We start from the raw sequence: 16,746 nt of genomic DNA, 5'->3' as shown, positions 1-16,746 counted from the left end.
ATTTCAAAATGCCGATTGATTCGGAGTTTAAATTGGTTTCAGTGCTGCTCTGAATACGCAGAAATATCAATAATACTTCATATTATGTAAAGCATAGTCACATATGATCTTAGTGACTCATCACGTAATTTGGTTAACACAAAGCCAAAGAGAGTTTCTCGAAATAGCATGTAATCAAGTTGTATTAGACTTCTGTATGTTTTAGATATTGCCATATGAACGCCATAACAATGTCTCTGTTTACACATATTCACACAAATATGCATATATGTAATGATAAATATTTGCGCGTTTGTGTCAGGAATTATATGTGTGTGTGTGTTTAAACACATAATGATAGTTACCAGACGGTATGCCATTCGAGTTTCTACAGTATGCCTCTATAATATTTAAAGTATTACATTCTTTTGTGGATTTGAACGACGTGAAATTGAGCGTTTCGCCCATGGACACAAGCACCACCCAGCTCAGAAATAGAAACCTGAATCTTAAGATCATGAGTTCGACACGCCAATCCCTGGCACACATGCCTCCATAAATAAATACACGCTCACACACAAACATATTTATTATATAGTCACACATAGTTATATATTCATACATAAGCGCATGTGTATATATATATATATATATATATATATATATATATGACTGTATGGGAAGGAACTTGCTTCCCAACCACATGATTCCGGGTTCAATCCCACTGCGTACTATCTTGAGCAGGTGCATTATACTATATCCTCGGGCTGCACAAAGCCTTATGAGTGGATTTGGTAGACGGAGACTGGAACAAGCCCGTCGTGTATATACATATGTATGTATGTATTTCTGTGTATGTGTGTCTGTGTCTGTGTTTGTCCGCAAATCATCGCTTGACAATAGATGCTGCTGTGTTTATGTCCCCGTAGCTTAGCCCTTCGTTAAAGGAGACCGATAGAATAAGTCCAGGGGTAATTTCTTCACCTAATGCCGTTATGAGCATGGCCGTAGTCAAGTGACTGAAACAAGTAAACGAATAAAAGAATAATAGCATACGCACACACACACATATGTATATATGCTTATGTTTGATTACACATGCTTATACGCGCATGGCATGATACTATTTCTAATATTGTAAGTCTTTACCCATTTCTATATGCTTCCATCATATCAGAAAGTGATGTGCCAAAGTTTGAAAACACTTTGAAAATAATATCCAGAGACCATCGAAAAATAAAAAGAACGTTAAGCATAAATCCATAAACGTTTTTATAGATTTACATACAATACATATTCAAATGAGAGAATAGCAATATGAAATGATGTTTTAAACAAACATGAATTCAAATGACTTTTAATAATAGCTATAATGTTACTCAAATAATAAATGATTCAAGAGGTACGTAACAAACAAGATACTACTCCACATTTGTTTTTACCCATAAATAATGAAACTTAGCGATATAAATTAATTCAGTATTTAAATTAGTTATGCTAATTTGAATTATTCAGCGTTAATTATTCAAACTACAGACAAATTTGTCATCGGGATTTGAATTTAATTTAGTACAAGTTTTTCACTGCGACAAATATATATATATTTTTTTTATCCTTTCAGTTTAGTTGTTTATCTGTTCAAAGTATTCGTTGTTTTATATGACCCTTGTAAAATTCGTAATTTCGAAAGTATACATTATGCTCATTATGTTGTTTATTTTGCAGTGGAATTCGGTTTTTATGCCATTTGCAAAATGTGTGCATCGCAGAATTAGATTCGTCTAGCTGTACTTATGGCTCTTTTTGTGACATGTAACACACGTCGAATCACACCCCTGACCGAAGCAGATGTAATTAATTTCTTCTTCCTCATTTTTCTCTTTTTCTTACTCTTCGCACTCCACCTCCTCCTTCTCCTCCTCCGCATGTACCTCCCCTACGCCCCACCCCTCCTTCTCCTCCTCTCCTCCTCCTCCTCATCATCTTCCACACCATCATCATCGTCGTCGACACAAACAAAGACAACAATCAAAATAATAACAATAGCAACACTTTTGATTTTTGCGATAATCAAAATATGCAAGAACAATAGAACATTAATTAAAAGATAAAATTGTTGATGAAGAGTTATAATTTAAATTCGTGTACTATTGAGTCCTTTGTTATGCTTCACTTTGATCCATTACCATTATTGTTTGTCCGATAAATGAAACCTGGATAGATCGCTAATCTCCACTATTTGTTTTTAAGTGATTTACCGCGATCGAGTTACGATTGATATTTTCTTTATTAAACAACTATAAATGAAGGCAGAAGAAAAATGTCTATGCCATTATGCCGAGACATAGACTTCAAATCGTCAATCACCACATACAGTATAATTCACTATAAATACACAGCGTGTTGAATCGAGGAAAACAAGCTAACAGGATTTTTTGTAAACCCGTTATCTCTGAATTGGAATAATTTCTGGATTAATCCAAAGGATTTTCGTTCGTCGGCAGAGAACAAGAGAAGACATAAATGAAATACTTACAAGCTCCCATGGAAAATGAGAAGCAACGTCATGAGTACATTTAAGTAACCCAAATATATCTAAATAGAAATTCCGTAGCAAGCCTCAACACACGAGGATTATTTCTATATGCATAGTATACGACAATCAGTAAGTTGTCATAATTGTACTCAGAGTTTCAAATGACGGAGCAACGAACTTGGATATATTCTCGTTGGCCATTAATAGCCGACGAGAATGCATCGTAGCTCTTCGCTTCGTTATTTGAAACTCTGAGCACTACTATATCAACTTAATGATTGTCCTAAACCACACTCACATACACACACATATATATATATATATATATATATATATATATATATATATATGCACATACACACATATATGCGCGGTATTACGTAATTCAATAAATTATAAATTAAGGTAGTCAATGAAAGTTATAGAAAGTATAATAATGTTAAATTTTTGTGTGGAATTAAGAGAGAAGTTTTTTTTCTTTTCTACCCGATCTTATTGAAATAGTCTACATTTTATTTGAATTTTCTATATTTTATCAATAATTTTCAAATTTGTGAATAATAATTCCGTCTACACATTTATTATTTATTAACACTCTAGCCAGTATTGAAATAAATATATTTAAAAGTTATTCCTTTATCTTCCGATTATGCATAATTTGAAGCAAGTAATCTTGATGCAATTTAAGACCTTCTATGATCTTTTAGAAGGCTTATTTGTTTTGGTTTGTATTTAGTTGTTGCTTTTGTATTTTGGGAAATTTCCATCGCGAGTCTTCCGATTTTTCTTCTTTTTTTATTTTTGGATTTTTGCTTCCTTTTGACTAAAGTGAAAAGAATTGTCGCTTGAGTTTATAGGAAAATATATTAAAATGGAAATTTATAAATTTCATGCTATTCAATGAATGTGATAAAAATATTAAAAAAAAAATTCATAAATAATATACAGAAAATTAAAGACAAAGAAAAGGAAAAAGAAAACGAAATTAAATTCTGAAAATGAAAATATTAAAATACTAAAAGTTATATAAAGACTAGTCTGATTAGTAAATAACTTGTGGCGATTACATAAAATTTATAAAAGAATATTAAAAAGAAATATATTTTAAACGTTTTCTATTCAATTAGACGACATGATGGTACAGATTAAAGTATTCTTTGAAATGATTTCGCAATTTAAATTCTTCGAAACTGTCTAAGTGATGAAAAATATGGAACTCTTGAAAACTTTTCCATTATGAAAAGGATAAGAATATATTGGTCAACTCTGTAAAATAAAATAAAAATAAAAACATACGCGTAAACAGACTCTATTTATGTCGTCATTTCTTAATTTCATGAAGAAAAAAAAATCAAATCGTGTGAAATTAATTATATGTATGTATAGGAGCCGACGTGGCACTGTGGTAGGAAGTTTACTTCCGAGCCACAATGTTCCAGGTTCGGTGCCTACGCGTGAAGTCTTCAAAAGATATCTTCTATTATAGCCTCGGGCCGACCAAAATCCTCTGAGTGGGTTTTGTCGGTGGAAACTGAAAGAGGCCCATATATATATATGTATATATATATATATATATATATATACTTACTAAGTATAGCCCGCAAGGGAGAAACCGCCTCAAAAAGCTCCCCAAAGGTATTCTATGCAGATTTACATCTGACTCAATCGTAATCAAATCACACAATCTCTATATACATACATATCTGTTTTTCCTGACCCCCTGACTTTCCTGGAAATATCAAACGCATCTGTCTTAAATCATAATCGAACATTTAAAAACTTACATTTCACACATTTTACTCCAGCGTAACTTGTCCGTTGAAAATAAGCTTGTTTATTGCCTGGAATATCTTTGACTATTGGACTAGAGAAACAATATAGATTTAGGTTATACTACACCAATAACGAAAGATTCTTGCTCTGGGCAGAAATTTTAATCTAATTTAACATGGTTGTCCATGGTGATGTTTAACCATATGACAGACCTTATTTCAATGAGAGGGAAGAATGGGTTCACCGAATAGAAATTTTAATCTAATTTCACATGGTTGTCCATCCTGATATTTAATCATATGATAAACCTTATTTCAAGGAAAGAATTTATATATTTTACAAATTTATTGTTTGTATTCAGCATTCTGAAGCATTCTAAGTAACTGTGGTCGTTTTCTTACGCTTTATTTTGTAATGTAACTCAGTGTGTCTCTATGCACGCTTCGGTATTTTTAAGTAGATTAATTGATCTACTTAAACTTGAGTGAGACCTCTGCTTTGTTTTAAGCAAATCTAACGATCTCGTTGTGGATTTTTCATTTGTTTCTTTTAATAATTCTTGTTGCTATTTATTCTCACGTCAGGCGTTTGGCTGAAAAGGCTTATCATTAATAGTTGTCTAGACTTTATGTGTCTTCACTTCTAACGCATTGAGAACTAGGATCCGATGTGTTCGTTCTTTTACATGCTACACTACAATTCATATCAATTGGTTAGGCATATGATCAATGAATTCCAGCCTTGACATTGCTATGTTGTTCCGACATATTACAAAGCCGAATTTGCATAATCCAATATATCATTTCTAAAGAAATTGGCTGCTTCTTTTAGCATGTCATTTGATCAATGGTATTCATACCCTTATCATCATATATGTTTCGCATGTAAAGAAAAGCCAGGTTCACATTATTCGAATCTCATTGTCAAAAAACGGTAGAAAGCATTTTGAGGTCGATTTCCCAGTTATCTTCTTACAGAACGGAAGGGTGACCACACAGAAGCTCTTTCATAGCTTTCGTTAAAGAAATGCAATATTTTTGATGGTGCCAAAAATAAATGAAATAAAAGACGGTGTCAGTGACCTTATCATGTCTTTTGAACATTTAGTTCTGTTCTATGGCTTTTATTCTGCTTTGATGTAATGGTATGATATTTTCGCTATTGAAGTTGGCGTAGCAATGCGTCCGTTCCATCGTGAAGCTTACGATATTTTCTAGTATTGCGTATGTGTGTTTATGTTTATATGTTTCCTCTCTTGTTTATTGTACTTTAAATAATTATTCATGTATATCTTAGTAAGACTTATAAATGTGAGAAACGTGATATGTTTACAAACCTGTGAAACAGGCAACTGTTTCTTAACTTGTTTCAAAGACATATATGCGCATATATGTATCTACCTATGTCTTTATACTTATACAGATATACGCACTATAATATGCATATATGTATATATGCACACATACGCACTAACATACATATATGTTTGTGTGTGTGTGTGTATGCATATAACTATACATATGTATGAATATACGATGTCAATTTATATATATATATACATATATATATATATATATATATATATATATATATATATATATATATATATATATATATATGCGTGTGTATGTGTGCGTTTGTCGGTGTGTCTGTGTGTACGTATACTAGCGTCTGTTTTATTAGAAGCTATATAACATAAATATTATTTAACATTAACTTCCAACAATATATTTTGGCTGAGTAATATTTATTAATTTTCTCTAAGGAAACGTTGATAGAAGTTCGATGGTTCGGTTTGGTGGAGACGTCTAGTTAGACGAAACAAAATTATTTGCGTAAAATTTGCCTGTTTATATATACGGGTATATTTGTACGTACGTGTAAATCTAAAAGCACGCGTGTATTTATGTATGAAATATGTATATGGTAAGGTGTAAGGAAAGGATATTTTCAATCAATCTCTGACACTCAGTTCAGGGCTATTAAAGCTGTCGGATTCCAAACCAATAAAAGAACTTATTAAGGTGTAAAAAAATACCGGTTTCACAACGGTAAAACAACTTTGTGGGTTTAGCGAACGGTAAAATATTACACTTGTCCAAATAAGTCAAAGGAATACATTAACACATCTTTATATATATATATATATATATATATATATATATATACACACATACCTATAGACATACACATACATATATACATACATGCGACTATTTATTCACATTTGCCCATCGCTGTGGATATGGGTTCGTGAATCTTGTGATGAAAAATCATTCATACTTGTACATTTCACAAAGATTCAGTTACCGTACAGAATAGAAGCGATGAAATAATTACTTGTCTTTGAAATAGCAATAACATTTAACAGCAGGACTTTTAAGTTACTTCAGTGGTGCACTCTGATCTTCGACAATAACAAGCCGATTCTGCTGAGATGCATGACAATTTGGAACCAGCACCATTTGAAGCAGCAGCAATGACACTAGTAATAGTAGTAGCGGCAGCAGCAACAGTAGTAGTAGTAGTAGTAGTAGTAAATGTTACGCAGTACAACAATGAGGGTATTAGGGACGCGCTGTTATGTAAACCGACGACGTTGCTGAAGTTAAAGCTGGCGACGTTGATTAAAGATGAGGACAACGAAGACGGCGACGATGACGTCATCGACGACTACGACGAGGATGATGTCATCGACTACGACCACGGAGATGACGGTGTCGCTAATGGTAATAATGATGATGCTTACGATGTTACTGATGCCGAAGAAGACAGCAATGGAGTTGCCCATGATGCTGAAGATAGGGTCCATACTCATATATACATATATACCTATGTGTTTGTACTTGCTTGTACACAAACGCATATATGTATGTACATATATATATATATATATATATATATATATATATATATATATATATATATATATATATATATATATATTTATGTATACACATACACATATACATTTATTTATATATACATACATATATATATATATATATATATATTTATGTATACACATACACATATACATTTATTTATATATGCATATATATATATATATATATATATATATATATATTTATGTATACACATACACATATACATTTATTTATATATGCATATATATATATATATATATATATATATTTATGTATACACATACACATATACATTTATGTATATATATATATATATATATATATATATTTATGTATACACATACACATATACATTTATGTATATATATATATATATATATATATATTTATGTATACACATACACATATACATTTATGTATATATATATATATATATATATATATATATATATATATATATATATATATTTATGTATACACATACACATATACATTTATGTATATATATATATATATATATATATATATATATATATATATATATATATATATAGACATACGCATATACATATATATACATACATATAAGTAAATAAAGGCATGCATGTATATACATTTATATTTATATATAACTTATACATTTATATATATTTGAATGTATGTATGTATGTATGTATATATATATATATATATATATATATATATATATATATATATATATATATATATATATATATATTTCCTTAGTTTTAACCTTCTTGCATCTGAGCAATGCTTTGTCTGTCAAATGTATTTTTGGGAACAGATATTCCTACGTGCTCAGTGAAAATGTATGCTCTTTGCATTCAATATAATAATGCTAAACAAAGTTATAGATCCCCTAGTGATAGTCTGATAACTTCACGTCACTTCAAAATCCAGTCCAGTACAAATCCACGAGCGAAACGTATTCAGAACCACAGAATTACTCCCAATGGAGAAAATGTTTTATCGCTCGGGATTGAACGTACACATTTTCACAACCAAAATAGTTGGGATTTAAGTCGCACACAAAAAATCTACTCGACATGTCACCTTGGTGATACTGCCAAATTATAGTCCTACGATTCATACAAAATACCTTTTAAGATAAAAAAATTAAAAAAAAAAAAAACACGACTTCAGTAATACGTTAATTTAAAGAGTAGAAAAATCATAAAATCATGATTAAATTTTATTATGATGTTTAGTGAGCGCAGGGAATAGTAACTCCCCACTATGACACACAGGCTTTCAAAGATAAGTGAAGGATGATTACTCGTCAATATACTCTGATTCATCTGATCATTCACGCCAACAAAATACGCACCAATTTAAAATACGAAGTGGTTTACGATACCCAGAATGCATTAGCCAAGAACTACTGCATTGTACTTCAATTCTTGACTGTATGTGTGTGTGTGTGTGTGTGTGTGCGTGTGCATACATATATATTTCATATACGTGTATATGTGCGTGTATGTGAATAGTATATGTATATATATATATATATATATATATATATATATATATATATATATATATATATATATATATATACACACACACAGGGCGTGAGAAACGGATAAACAAAGAATAGATTTTCTAGATAAATCTATAATTAGGCCGTATCAATCATCGCAATAATTTCTACTTCATATAATTGGCACTGCAGTAATTTATTAGACCATTTGACATTTAACAGGAATTATGAAATCAAATTCTTTAAAGAATTTATTTCCAAAACGAAATTTCAATTCTTCTTCTAGTACTGCTTTTAGTTTAAATTCTGGCAGTCACCAAGAAACAATAGCTTTATTAATCATTTCATCTATGAATAATAATCACATCCATAAATATTTACTACGTCGATAAATATTCAAAATATCCATAAACATTTCATTTTAATAGACTTTAGAAATTGTGAGCTTTTAAACAATTTCACAGAAATATCACAGAAACACAAACACATACAAACACGCACACATACAAACACACACACACACACATACGAATAATGATAGATAAATAAATACAAAACGTTAAAGCAAAATAGTCGATATATCTTATATGCTTTGTATGTGTGCACGTGTGTATATTCATACATATTTCATTAAGTACATAAAAAAGAAACTGATATATATGTCTGTCTAAACATCTTTCTATCTATATATATATGTCTACGTATCTATCTGTCGATCTATCTATCTATTTATCGATCTATATATATATATATATAATTATGTACAAAAGATTAAATACAAACACTTGTTCGCAAAGACATAGACACAGAATCAGAAACACATTATACACCGACATAATCATTCAGGAAAGAAAAAAAAGTATTAAATAAAAATAACTTTTTTGTTTTGTTTTTTGATTTCAGAAAAAAGAAGAAATTTACTGAGGGAATAAATATTCTAATCAATAATAATCTAAGAGTAACAAGAAAACACGGAACAAATAACAATGAACACAATAATATAGCAACAACAAAAAAAATGACTGAATCTCATGCGACTCAAGTATTACTGTTTAATAGTTATGAGGAAAAAAAAGTAACGAGAAGCGAACTGATTCAATCAAAGTATGAACCAAGATGGCGGTCCTATCGGATGAAAAAGTACTTGTTTAGTGCAATCTCATCGATCCCGATTCAAATGATTTAGAAAGTTATGAACTAAGATAAGAAGCAAAAAATATAGATATATTTAGTGAGTACGTCTGAAGATTATACATACATAAATACATACATATATGCATGTACGCATGTGTGTATGTATATATGTACATATATGCATATATACATGTATGTATATATATATATATATATATATATATATATATATATATATGCATATATACATGTATATATATATATATATATATATATATATATATATATATATATGCATATATACATGTATATATATATACATGTATATATATATATATATATATATATATATATATATATATGCATATATACATGTATATATATATATATATATATATATATGCATATATACATGTATATATATATATATATATATATATATATATATATATATATGCATATATACATGTATATATATATATATATATATATATATATATGCATATATACATGTATATATATATATATATATATATATATATATATATATATATATGCATATATACATGTATATATATATATATATATATATATATATATGCATATATACATGTATATATATATATATATATATATATATATATATATATATATATATGCATATATACATGTATATATATATATATATATATATATATATATATATGCATATATACATGTATATATATATATATATATATATATATATATATATATATATGCATATATACATGTATATATATATATATATATATATATATATATGCATATATACATGTATATATATATATATATATATATATATATATATATGCATATATACATGTATATATATATATATATATATATATATATATGCATATATACATGTATATATATATATATATATATATATGCATATATACATGTATATATATATATATATATATATACTGGGTAAACAAACACAGAGAAGCAATTCCCAACAGGTACACGGTGACATTTATACTAGAATCAGTGAGACTTATCCTGGAAAATAATACGTTCTTCTTCAATGGTAAGAACTATATCCAAATTAAAGGCACGGCTATGGGGACGAGGTTTGCCCCCGTTTATGCGAATTCGGTGATGGGTTACTTGGAACAAAAACTCTACCAGGAAATAGAGGAGAGATATAACACCGAATTTAGGAAGCTTATAGAAAAAGCATGGAAGAGATACCTGGACGATTGCTTCATAATCTGGACCAAACCTCAAAGCATTATGGAGGAATTTAACACCCTCCTGAACAACCTACACCCATCCATCCAATTCACAAAGGAGATGAACAGTAGCAAATTACCATTTCTAGATATAATGGTAATTAAAAAGAACACCGCCATTACCACAGATATATATTACAAACACACAGACACACACCAATACTTGAACTTTAAATCGTGCCATCCACCCCATACAAAACGCAACATACCATACTGCCTAGCCAGGAGAATATGTACTATTGTAGAGGATATAGAGACCAGAAATAAACGCCTGGTGGAACTGAAAGAACTTCTGGTGAAGCAAAAATACCCATCACGACTCATAGAAAATGGTATTCAGCGGGCTTCGAAAATACCCATACAACAACTGAGGACACCGCAAAGAAAAGACAAACAGGAAAAGATCATTCCATTTATAGTGACACAAAATCCATGCCACCAGAACATCTTTAATATCGCCAAAGCGAACTTACCGATCCTTGCACAAAGTAAGGAATTGAGAAATATCATTACAGATCAAAATATAACTCTCAGTAAGAGACAACCTAAAAACTTGAAAAAACTATTAACAAAGGCAAGGTTTGACCTCAGCAACAAAAATCGAACATTCACTGTATCCAAATGCAATGATAGCCGATGCGGCACATGCCGATCAATCCATACCGGCCCATATATGAACACAAAAACAGGGAAAATATTCACCAATGCGAACATGAACTGCAAAAGTAGAAATCTAATCTACTGCATCAAATGCCCTAATTGTGAAGAATTGTACGTTGGCCAGACAGGTAATGCACTATCGGAACGCTCACGGGTACATCGACAACAGATTAAAAACCCAGAAGTCCGCCAAATACCACTGAGTAACCATCTAGCAACATGTGGTCATCAAACTTTTATTATATTTCCATTCCATAAACTTTACAACCGGAATGAAATTGAAAGAAAATGCAAAGAAAAGGACTTTATTAAGAAATTCAAACCCACTCTTAACAAACAATGATTAAATCCATCTCACTTGGGGTTTAAAAATCTTATCCCTGTAACCAAAACACAAAAAATCTCTCAGATATCATCATTTCTATAAATAGATTTGGCATCATTTCTAAGAACAGCCAAACACCTACTGCGGTTTAAAAATCTTATCCCTACAACCCACACAAAACAATAAATTAAAATATCATCATGTCTAAAAATAGATTTAACATCAATTCTAAAAATAGCCAGACACCTACTGCTGCCATCCAAAGGAATTGGTATAAAAGACAGAAAACCAGCCAACTTATTACAGTCTGTTAAAGATTGTCATACCGGCCATGACGAAGGGAAATAGCCCTGAAACTCGAGTCGCCTTTATATATATATATATATTTATATTTATATATTTATATATTTGATCCTTTATATTGAACACGCAATATTTCATCTACATTCAATACTTTATTTCATGGTGCCATCCATTTTTATTTTATTTTATATTATATATTGTATATTATATTATATATTGTATATTCCATATTCTATACCCCACATTAGTTCTGCAGGAATATAAATAAAACATAAAAAACAGACAGTGTTGGAACTCTTTTAAGCAAAATAATATATTCCTCTATACACAATCATACAAAAAAATCCACCTTTTTTTGTATTTATTTTTACTCGCATATATATATATATATATATATATATATGCATATATACATGTATATATATATATATATGCATATATACATGTATATATATATATATATATATATATATGCATATATACATATATATATATATATATGCATATATACATGTATATATATATATATATATATATATGCATATATACATATATATATATATATATGCATATATACATGTATATATATATATATATATATATATATATATATATATGCATATATATATATATATATATATATATATATATATATATATATATATATATATATATATATGCATATATACATGTATATATATATATATATATATATGTGCATAACTATATGTATATATATGTCCATGCACACATATATTTATATATATATATATATATATATATATATATATATATTAAAAATCGAATTCATGACATAAGTAGGAAAACAAAGTATGTATGATTTATATCGCTACAATTCGATCGCTAAACACGCATAAAAAAAAGGAGCCAAATTTGTATGAAACCAAGAGATGTGAGAAACGAACCGATGTAAAATGAAAACCACGAAAAATTACAAGAAAAGAACAACAATATAAACAAACATAGAAGCTAATACAGAAGATACGGAAATACTACTACTACTACTACTACTACTTCTTTAAGTCAGTTTACTGTGGCCATGCTGGAGCAACGCCTTTAATCGATCAAATCCAACCCAACACTTATTCTTTGTAAGCCTAGTACTTAATCTATCGGTCTCTCGAGCCAAACCACTATGTTACGGGGACGTAAACACACCAGCATCGGTTGTCACACACACACACACATATATACATATATATACGACGGGCTTCTTTCAGTTTCCGTCAACCATATCCACTCACAAGGCTTTGGTCGGCCCGAGGCTATAGTAGAAGACAATTGCCCAAGGTGCCACGCAGTGGGACTGAACCCACAACCATGTGGTTGGTAAGAAAGCTACTTACCACACAGCCACTCCTGCGCCTACATATATTAATAATAATAATAATAACAACAACAACAGCTATAATAATAATATCAAGGGAAAGAAAATACAATTGATTGGCCCTGATATATGGGAGGTATGATGGAAGGATCGAAGTTAAAGTACAAGAATGATATTCAAAGAGAACGAGATGCACAAAAGAAGATATTTATTTTGGGAATTGAATAAAAGATATAAGAAACGAAATGTAAAGAATCAGAAAAGCGTGGTTAGGAAGGGGAAAACTTTTTTTTTAAATGTTTGAATCATTGTGAGAAATTAACTGCATGATGGAAAAAAAAATAAATGTATATACATGTGTATAATGCTTCGTATTTGCTGGTTTACAATGATTGGAACGCAAAGTGAACAAAAAATTTGGAATGGAAGTTGATGGAAAGTAAAAAAATGAAAAAAAGAAACGAAACGAAATGAAAAAAGAAATGAAACGAAACGAAAGGAAACTCCACTAGCAGTAATTGAAAACATAACAGATAAAGCTGTACAAAATAGGAATATATACATATATATATATATATATATATATATATATATATACATTACAGACATAAAGTGAGAAATGCTACAATGAAAAACAAAAATTTGGAAATATAACTATGTCGGCTCATGTCTTTCTCATATTCTCTCTCTCTCTCTCTCTCTCTCTCTCTCTTTCTCTCTCTCTCTCTCTCTCTCTTTCACGCTCTTTTTAACTCTCCCCTACACACGTTCTCTCTCTCTCTCTCTCTCATATGTGTGTGTGTGTATATATATATATATATATATATATATATATATATATATATATGTATGTATGTATGTATGCATATGTATTCATATACATACTTATATGCATATCTATGTCTGTGTGTATATGCGTGTGTGTGTGTGTGTATGGGTGTGTGTGTTTATGTGAATCTATTTAACATTTGCTTCAATATCTATCGAGCTAAAGCCAGGACTGCATGACCAGTTATTGCATTTAATGCTAACTTAAAACTCTGATGATTTAGTTAATAATTGTGGGTTTGCTTCGAATGTCATGATGCATTCAAGTTAATCGATACGGACAAGATCTTAATCGATACTAACAACCACCCTATAAAACGATGAATAGGAGGAATAAGCGGGATAATATTGGAGGATAAATCGTAATATGTTTAGTATATTTCACTGAGGAACTGCCTAGAGTTTTGGCACCAGTGTTCGTGTACATTCTCGTTCTGACTCCATAGCGGCTTATAAGCTATAATCCGCAAAACTACTTAATAAGCAGGCATGAACCTTTTGTAATGTTCTGAGCAATCAATATCCCTTGCATGATGTAAAATATTTAATTACTTTTTATTAAGTCGTTGCTAATGAGTTTCGGATATTCGAAATGTTCGAAATGTTTATTACACGATATTATTGGAAGCCATACTTTTGACCTTTTATAAATTATTCAGAAAAAATTATCATATCTTTACGACTTAAAACAACACGCTTTAACAGGCTTACACATACCACCCACTTTGCATATATTTAGAGACGTCACAGATACGCACACATACATAAACAAGGCGTCTTTTGTTGGAGAGATTGAGAAAGAGAGAGAACGAAGAACGAATCAGAATGAGTTTGTATTATATAAATGCGTGTGTGTAAGTATGTTCGTATGTATACATATATATTTATAACTGTGGAGGCGCAATGGCCCAGTGGTTAGGGCAGCGGACCCGCAGTCATAAAATCGTGGTTTATTGAGGGAAAACACCTAAAGCTCCAGAGGGCTCCGGCAGGGGATGGTGGCGAACCCTGCTGTACTCTTTCACCACAACTTTCTCTCACTCTTACTTCCTGCTTCTGTTGTACCTGCAATTCAAAGGATCAACCTTGTCACACTGTGTCACGCTGAATATCCCCGAGAACTACGTTAAGGCTACACGTGTCTGTGGAGTGCTCAGCCACTTGCACGTTAATTTCACGAGCAGGCTGTTCCGTTGATCGGATCAACTGGAACCCTCGACGTCGTAAGCGACGGAGTGCCAACAACAACAATATTTATAACTATTCTCTGTCTCTCTTTGCCTTTCTCTGTATATATTATATATGTGTATGTATACCTAACTATCTATCTATCTATCTATCTATGCCGACATGCAATGCACATGCCGACATACACACATATACTCACAGACACACATACACACACACACATATATGCACGTGTAACGCTTTCGTAGAACAGGTTCAGCTATCACATGGGAAGATAAATAATTTCTCAAGATCAGCTGCGATAATTTGTTCTAATATGAGTCAGAATATTTAAAACGTCAGTTACATCCTTTTTTATTACCTACGAAGTTATTTAAGAGATAGGTGTCGCAGCTAATAATGTTGTCATTAATATCCATTCTGCTGATAGTTAATGAGCTGGAGGAACATATTAATAGTTCATTACATGCGAACATACAGGTATGTCAAATGCCAAGTAACATAATTCGTTCAATGTTGTGTTTTTCGCTGTGTTCGTTTCAGTTACAGACTTCGACCACACTGCGGTGCCGCCTTGAAGGAAGGTTCAGTCGAACGACACGACCTGTCTGCTTCTTTCTTTGCAGTTTGGTTCGTATTATATTGGTCTCATTTGCCGAACTGCTAATATTGCAGGAACGTAAACACACCGATACCGGTTGTCATTCGGTGGTGAGGGATAAACACTAGCGCAAATACACACATACACATATATAACGACGAGCTGCTGTCAGTTTTCGTCTACCAAATCCAATTACAAGGCTTTTGTAGGCAAGAGACTATCGTAAAAGAAGGATTGAACCCAGAAACACGTGGTTGGGAAGCAAACTTATTACTACACCAAATTATCTACGCCAGTAGTTCATACATCATAATAACCAACTGGGCAAGCCTAATTACAAAAAGGAGATAAAACCCTAAAAATCAAAATTTCTTCAAACTTGAAGGGTCGCGAATGTCCTTT

The sequence above is a fragment of the Octopus bimaculoides genome, chromosome 21 (assembly GCF_046866305.1).
Source record: "Octopus bimaculoides isolate indiv1 chromosome 21, ASM4686630v1, whole genome shotgun sequence".
NCBI classification, from domain to species: Eukaryota; Metazoa; Mollusca; class Cephalopoda; order Octopoda; family Octopodidae; genus Octopus; species Octopus bimaculoides.
This window is presented reverse-complemented; position numbering follows the sequence as displayed.